We start from the raw sequence: 7,337 nt of genomic DNA on the forward strand, positions 1-7,337 counted from the left end.
ATGGATGTTAATTCTTACCCTGAAAAATTGAGAGATACTAGAATGCTTCTTATAGGGGGAGTATGAAGCTACTTCATTGGCCAGTGGATGAATGGATAGGAAGGATAAAGAAAAATAGGTAAAAGATGTAAAACCAGAAAATACACAAAAATAAATCTTGTTAAATAGTTTTCTGTAACAAATAATGTGTACCTGAATTTCTTTAATTTGGGCACTTGCTGTAGCTTTAATTACACAGCATTCTGATTAAGGAATACTTGGGGAGTTCTTTTATTTTAAAACTCAGTGAGCTAGGAATCAGAGGTCTCTGGTATGAAGCTTTACAGTGAGGAATAGATATTTCTATTAGTGGCTTGGGTAATCCTCTAATCTTGGTATCCATTTGCATTTCCTAATGTCGTAGAAGATACAGTACTCTGAGGGGAAAAAAAAAAAGATTGATTCCATCTATCCTAGGTTTTAAACAATATTATGGCCTACATACCGGACTGCTCCCCCCTAAAAAAGGAAAATGGATGGCGTCTGGTGAAATGAGCCTAGATCTAGCCATGGGGCTTTGTTTTCAGGGGAATGTAATTTGTACATAGAGTTGAGTAACTGATGCTGGACTTGTCCTGACTCAGCTATACTGCTGAGTATAGGAAGAAAAAAAGAAAAAAGAAAAAGAAAAGAAAACAAAAGCTGTAGTTCTTAGAAGCATGGGAGGTCTTTGCCAAGACTGTGGTGCAGTGGTGATTGAGATACTGTAGCCAAAGAAAACAGACTTCTTTGCAGCAGCTGCCCCTTTCCACAGGATTATTACAGCCTGGGCTCTGTGTTTCCAGCCTGGGCCAACTAGTACTGTGTCACCAATCACCAAAGTCACTTGGATCTCAAGCAACAGGGACTTCCTCTTTAAATCTTTTGAACATAACACAGAAAGCATGTTCTATATATATATTTTTTTAACTGTGGTAAAATATACATAAAAAATTTAACACTTTATTTTTAAGTGGGACAGTTCAGTGGCATTAAATATATTCACACTGTTGTGCAATAACTGCTATCTATCTCCAGAACTTTTTCATTTTCTCCAAACTTTATACTCTTTAAACACTAACCTGGTTCCCCTCTCCAATTCTTCTTCCCCCAGACCCTGGCAGCCACCATTTTACTTTCTATCTCTTTGAATTTGACCACTCTAAGTACCTTATGTAAGTGAAGTCATATAAGAATTGTCTTTTTGTAACTGGCTTATTTGATTTTTGCATAATGTCTTTGAGATTCATCCACACTAAAGCATGTGTCAATTTCCTTCCTCTTTAAGGCTGAATAATGTTCCATTGTATGTACTGTCTATTAAATTTTATCAGGTCATCCCTTGAAAGACACTTGAGTTGTGTCTACCTTTTAGCCATTATGATTATTGCTATTATGAACACTGGACATTACAAATATATGTTTGAATTTCTGCTTTGAATTATTTGGGGTAGATACCCAGAAGTCACTGTCCTTAATTTTTAACAGGAATGATTTCCAGCTTTATCAGCTACAGCCACAGTAGTGGTGGTAATGTTGTAAGTGCCACTTTAATCAAATTTGAGTGTAATGGATTTCCAGCTTCACCAAAAATCATTTCCATGACAGTGACAGCAAAGGGGATGGAACTACATTTCCAGATTTGAAAAATCCTTCAAGGGCCCCATCACTACTGTTTGGGACAGTGAAATCAGTCCTGACTTGTTAACACAGTCACACAAATATATCGTGTTTTGTAACAAAGGCCAAATTTCCAATAGCCACACAAGTTTGTAGTTGGAGCAATGAGAATTATATATGCATGTGACTATATCTACATTTATCAACTGGCAGAGTTCGCACACAAGATATATCACAAACCATGTATAAAAGGGTAGTCTATTAAAATATTACTTTGAAGATATGCATTAGTCTGGATAGCCTAAGAAGCAGACAGTAAAATGGGATTAAACTTGCAAGGGTTTTTAAGGGAAATGCCCATGAATGAAAATGAGGATTGCAGTGGGCAAGGCTGGAGGTGCCATCAGACTTGGATACCTGTCTAACCCAGAGAGAAGGAAAAGGAAAATGAAATTGGGTGGAGACTTGGCAAACTGCTGTGAAGTTTAAGGAAGGTTCACCACAATGATTAGAAAGCCTCAAGCTAAAAGTCAGTCATCAGAGGAACCCCATGTCTTTGGGGGCAGCTCTGCCTTATTGTCACTGCTGTGCTCAGTGCCTGCAGGGTGCAGCACTTAAGAAGCATGATCTTGGCATCAATGTAGCGATGGATTTCAGAGTGCAGCAGCTGGGGGCCTTGGTCAGATAACTCCTATTAGTTGGAGATGAGCACAGCACATTCTCATGGCCTGCCATTGTGCTTATCCTACAGTTCTCTTCTCCCCAGTACAGCTAGGTACTTTACACTGGTTGCCTCACAGACTTTGGGAAAGTGTCAAGCATTCTTCTGCAATTTTAGCAGTTTAATACTGTGCCCTCTGACAGAGCACAGGCTAATGGTGCCGTTCCTTTCTCTGCTACCACACCATCCTCTGGCTGTATCCAGAGAGAGATTGTAAACAATTGGATTGCCTTTTGAATTGTTGGTGATGTCTAATGAATTTGAGTGCTTTCTCACATTTTTATTGTCTGCCTCATTCAGTGTGCTCTCTTTGTGACAGTGAGTATCCATCTTACCATGGCCACCTGTTAGGCTCCAAAGAGCCTGTGGGCTGGTGACTCAGAAAGATAAATATGACCTCACAGGATGGTCTTTGTTCTTTTTGGACCCAGTTCTGCAGTAAGCCGTACTGCTTGTCCGATGGAACCAAGCTGAGGTTTTGCTCTCCATATTCCATTAGCAGGTTGCTTTTGTACAGTGTGCAAATTCCACAGTTCTGTGAAGCAGCCCAATGCCCTACTTCAGTCAGTGAGAAAGTGAAATCCTGATTCAGGTCTGAGCAGTAGCTCAGACTGCTTATCTTTGTTTTTATGGTGTCAGTTCAGTAATGTTCTGTCTTCATCATACAGGGAAGGAGTACTGACATTTTCATTATGAATGTTAACTCCCTCTTGTGTCTGTTTGAGAAGCCCACAAACTGATGAGAGGCTAGGAAAAACTATAACATCCAGTATGGAAGACAATATGGAGGTCCCTCAAAAAATTGAAAATTAAAATCCATATGATCCAGGGGCACCTGGATGGCTCAGTGGGTTAAGCCGCTGCCTTCGGCTCAGGTTGTGATCTCAGGGTCCTGGGATCGAGCCCTGCATCGGGCTCTCTGCTCAGCGGGGAGCCTGCTTCCCTCTCTCTCTCTCTGCCTGCCTCTCTGTCTACTTGTGATTTCTCTCTGTCAAATAAATAAATAAAATCTTAAAAAAAAAATCCATATGATCCAGCAATTCTACTTCTGGGTATTTATCTTGAGAAAATGAAAACACTGGGGGCGCCTGGGTGGCTCAGTGGGTTAAGCTGCTGCCTTCAGCTCAGGTCATGATCTCAGAGTCCTGGGAGCCTGCTTCCCCCTCTTTCTCTGCCTGCCTCTCTGCCTATTTGTGATCTTTCTCTCTGTCAAATAAATAAAATAAAATCTTAAAAAAAAAAAAAAAAAGAAAAGAAAATGAAAACACTAAGCCCAAAGGTTTATACACCCCTGTGTTCACTGAAGCTCTATTTACAATAGCCAAGCTATGGAAGTAACCTAAATGTCCATCAGTGGATGAATGGATGAAGAAATTGTCACACACACACACACACACACACACACAGTGGAATGGTATTCACCTATTAAAAAGAATGAAATCTTGGCATTTGTGACAACATGGATGGATCTTGAAGGATTATGCTAAGTGAGCTAAGTCAGACAGAGAAAGATAAATATCATATGATCTCTCTTATATGTGGACCCTAAAAACAAAAAGACAAAAAACAAAAACAACAATAAAAAACTCACACCTAACTGAACAGAAACAGAAGCATGTGGTGGTGGGTGGGAGAAATGGATAAAGGAGATCAAAAGGTAAAAAGAAAACATATATATATATATATGTATGTATTTTTATGTATGTTATATGTATGTATGTATATGCATATAATTATGTATAGAACAGTTAATATTACCACAATTACAATCTGCAAATTTATGATGTATATTACCATCTTCATCATTTATTTTATTGTCTATACTTAATGGATTCTATGGGCGTCAGAATTTGACCTTTCTTCTTACTCCAGAAGAAGCTGACATATAACTAACAGTAAACTTTCTTTTTAGATCTATTTTAATATGTATAGTGTATATTTAGAACTTTCTATTCTTTTATATATTGTAGTTTCTCTTATTTGTATGAGAAATCATTTAACTTTGGAAAAGTGCATTGGTAGTTTTCTGTATTACAACAATTTATTTCTTCTTTGCACATATAAATCTTGGGGGATGATCTTTTAAAGGGGGAACTCTTTAGAGAGAAATGCATACAAATGTAGCTCATATATTTTCTGTGTGAATATGTTCATGTATAAATATACTGTGCTATTACATATGAGAACACAAAACAAAATAAATCAGGGCAGTTTACCTTAAGGAAAAATACTAGAGAGATAGCATCCCAGTTTTCCAGTCTCATAAAATTAGTACAATTGTGGGGAAACTCAAAATGTCAAGTTCTTAGATTAGTTCATGTTTGATACAGGAAATCAGATTTCTCCAAAAAGTAAAAATTTAAAGTTTTACCAAATAGGATTTTCCCTGGATTTAAGACTGTGAGCTTTCTAATTATAAAAATTAATTTGGTCTAATCTGTAGATTTCATGTTGTTTTCTCCCCACAGTAAAATAGTACATTCTTAAAAGATTCCTTTAGGACGGCGCGAGACGTGCCCCCGCCCCCGGCGTGTCCCGGCCGTTTTTGCGTGTGCGAGCAGCGGCCGCGGCAGGTCCCGGCAGGTGAGGGGCGCGCAGGCTCCTGGGCAGCCCCCGGGACGCGGCTTCGACAGGAGCCGCTGCGGTTGTTTCCCACACAGAGGAGCTCTCTCATGGAGTGACTTCCTGGGTCTTCAGGCAGCCATGGAGGATAAACCGTCTGTCTGGGGCTCTTTGAAACAGCGGACCAGGACTTTGTTAATCAACCTGAACAAGAGGAGGGTGAAAAAGAACCCGAACAAGCCCCTAGACCTATGGGAAAGGCGTTCCCTGGACCGCCGCCTCAGCCTCTCTGTCTGACCTCTTGGAGGCTGAGGCCTTGGCCCCAGAGGGCAGGCCTTAACTCTGGGCCCCAGTCGTCGTACACCTCGGTGCCCAGCAGCCTGTCAACGGCGGGGATCTTGCCCAAGAGCAGCAGTAGCTCCTTGAAACAGTCTGAGGAGGAATTGGACTGGAGCCAGGAAGAAGCCGGCTCCGTGTGGTGGAAACGGACTCCGAGGAGGCCTATGCCTCTCCCGCCGAGGACAGGAGGCCTTCTAGCAATGGCATCCTGGATCTGCTGCAGAAGACGCCGGCTGGAGACGAGGCCCTGGAAGAGCCAGAGAAGCTATGTGAAAGTGGCGATCTGAATGCTTCTCTGACATCCCAACAATCTGAAGAACAATCTATGTTTGGGGAAGCCAGTGATGGCTTGAGTAACCTGCCCAGTCCTTTTGCCTATCTCCTCACCATCCACCTGAAGGAAGGCCGGAACCTGGTCATCCCGGACAGCTGTGGGCAAAGTGAGAGGGCAACTGTGTCCTAGAAGCTGGCTGGCCTCCCCATCCCCCAATGCAACTGCTGTGCTCTGGTTGTCAGGCAACTGTTTACCTTAGAGGTAGAGCGCCCCCCAAGGTTCTGAGCCTTCAGTTGAGACCCAGAGAACACTGGCCTTTGGAGGCAGAGCTAGGGAGCTCACCACAGCCGTGGATGGCCTCCTGCCTGCCATAGATCCATTTCCACTTGGTCCTAGACCACCTGTGCGGTCCTCCGCTGGTGATTTCTGAACGCTGGAGACACGTTTCAGGTCTCCGTGGATTTCCCTGGGAGATCCTGGTATAAACTGTGATACTGGTTTTGCCAGTGAAGAAACAACACATTTTGAGAAGGGTGAAGGTGTCAGGCGAAAGGTGTTTCGCCCACGCTGAAATCTGTGGGAAAGGCAGTGAGAATATGGAACCGCTGACACAAGCTGATGATGCCCGACGTCTGCCCGGGGTGGAGGCCAGTCTTCCCACCTTAAAATCCCCATGCTTATCAGCAATAAATACAAACCACTGTAGGCTGTCTCTTCAGAATACTGTTGACTTTCTGAAAAATTTACTGAAGGGCCAGCCTCCTAAATCGTCTTAAAGAGACTGGTGACAGACCCATCTTCAAAGCCTCAGAGATTAATGGAGAAGACCTTTGGGAGAAAACCCTGGGTGATCTGAATGAAAACCCTCCTGATCTCCAGAGTCCAGAACGGCTCGCCCAAGAAACTGTGAGATGGAAGCAGAGACTCCAAGAAATGGAGCAGGAGAAAGAAAGGCTTGAACAGTCAAACGCAGGATTCCAACAGGCCCTGAACGAGAAAGTCAGCCAGTTAGTACCAGTGGGTGAAAACCTGCTGAAGACCTTCCCCGGGCCCACTCACCTTGGAGATCATTTGGGTCATGTCAACTGTGAGGTCGAGGAAAAGAGGGAAACAGAAAATGACGATGGCCCCATCCACGGGTCAGAGGGTGATCTGAAGGGTGTCACTGATGATGCTGATTCCAACATGTCCCTTCAAAGTGCTGAAGCGAAAAAGCAGGAACTAGCCAGACAATTGCAGGAAGGAAAGCAAAGGAATGAGGAGCTTATGGGACAAATAACAGATCTTCAAGCCAAGGAGGCCTCTTTGCAGCGTGAAAATTCACAGCTTGAAGAGATTCAGCAGCTGAAACAGAAGCTTCAAACTCTGCCTAAATTATATTAAGAATGCATCAGCCCCGTTGAGAGAAAACGGGCTGAGGCAGAAGAACAGTGCGCAGACATTAAGTGGAATCTTTCTTGCACACATAGAAACATCAAGGCCATGTCTCAGACTCAAGACTTTTACAAGGAGATCGCTGAAGACACCAGGAGACAATTGGAGGAAAATGCCAGGCACTATCAAAAGGGGATCCTCTTCCATGCAAAAGAGCTCAGGAAAGCTGGATGGCAGCTGTGCTGACCGAGAGAAGCCTCAAGGAGCTAAAGAAAGAAAGAGATTACAACAGGCAAATGTTGGCCAAAGCGGAGTCCAACTTCCAGCTTTTCCCAAGTGGCCCTTTTACTCCTGCTCCTCCACCAGCTGCCCACAGAGGCCCAGTAGTGTCAGAGAACCCCTGGATCATCAGCACCCCCAGGAAGGAGA

The 7,337-nt window shown here is 43.2% G+C and overlaps 1 pseudogene; it reads left to right on the forward strand.

Moving 5' to 3' along the window:
• Positions 1-4,909: 4,909 nt before the first annotated feature.
• LOC131829672 (multiple C2 and transmembrane domain-containing protein 2-like) lies at positions 4,910-6,918 on the forward strand (annotated as a pseudogene).
• The last annotated feature ends 419 nt before the right edge of the window (positions 6,919-7,337 follow it).

The sequence above is a fragment of the Mustela lutreola genome, chromosome 4 (assembly GCF_030435805.1).
Source record: "Mustela lutreola isolate mMusLut2 chromosome 4, mMusLut2.pri, whole genome shotgun sequence".
Classification (NCBI taxonomy): domain Eukaryota; kingdom Metazoa; phylum Chordata; class Mammalia; order Carnivora; family Mustelidae; genus Mustela; species Mustela lutreola.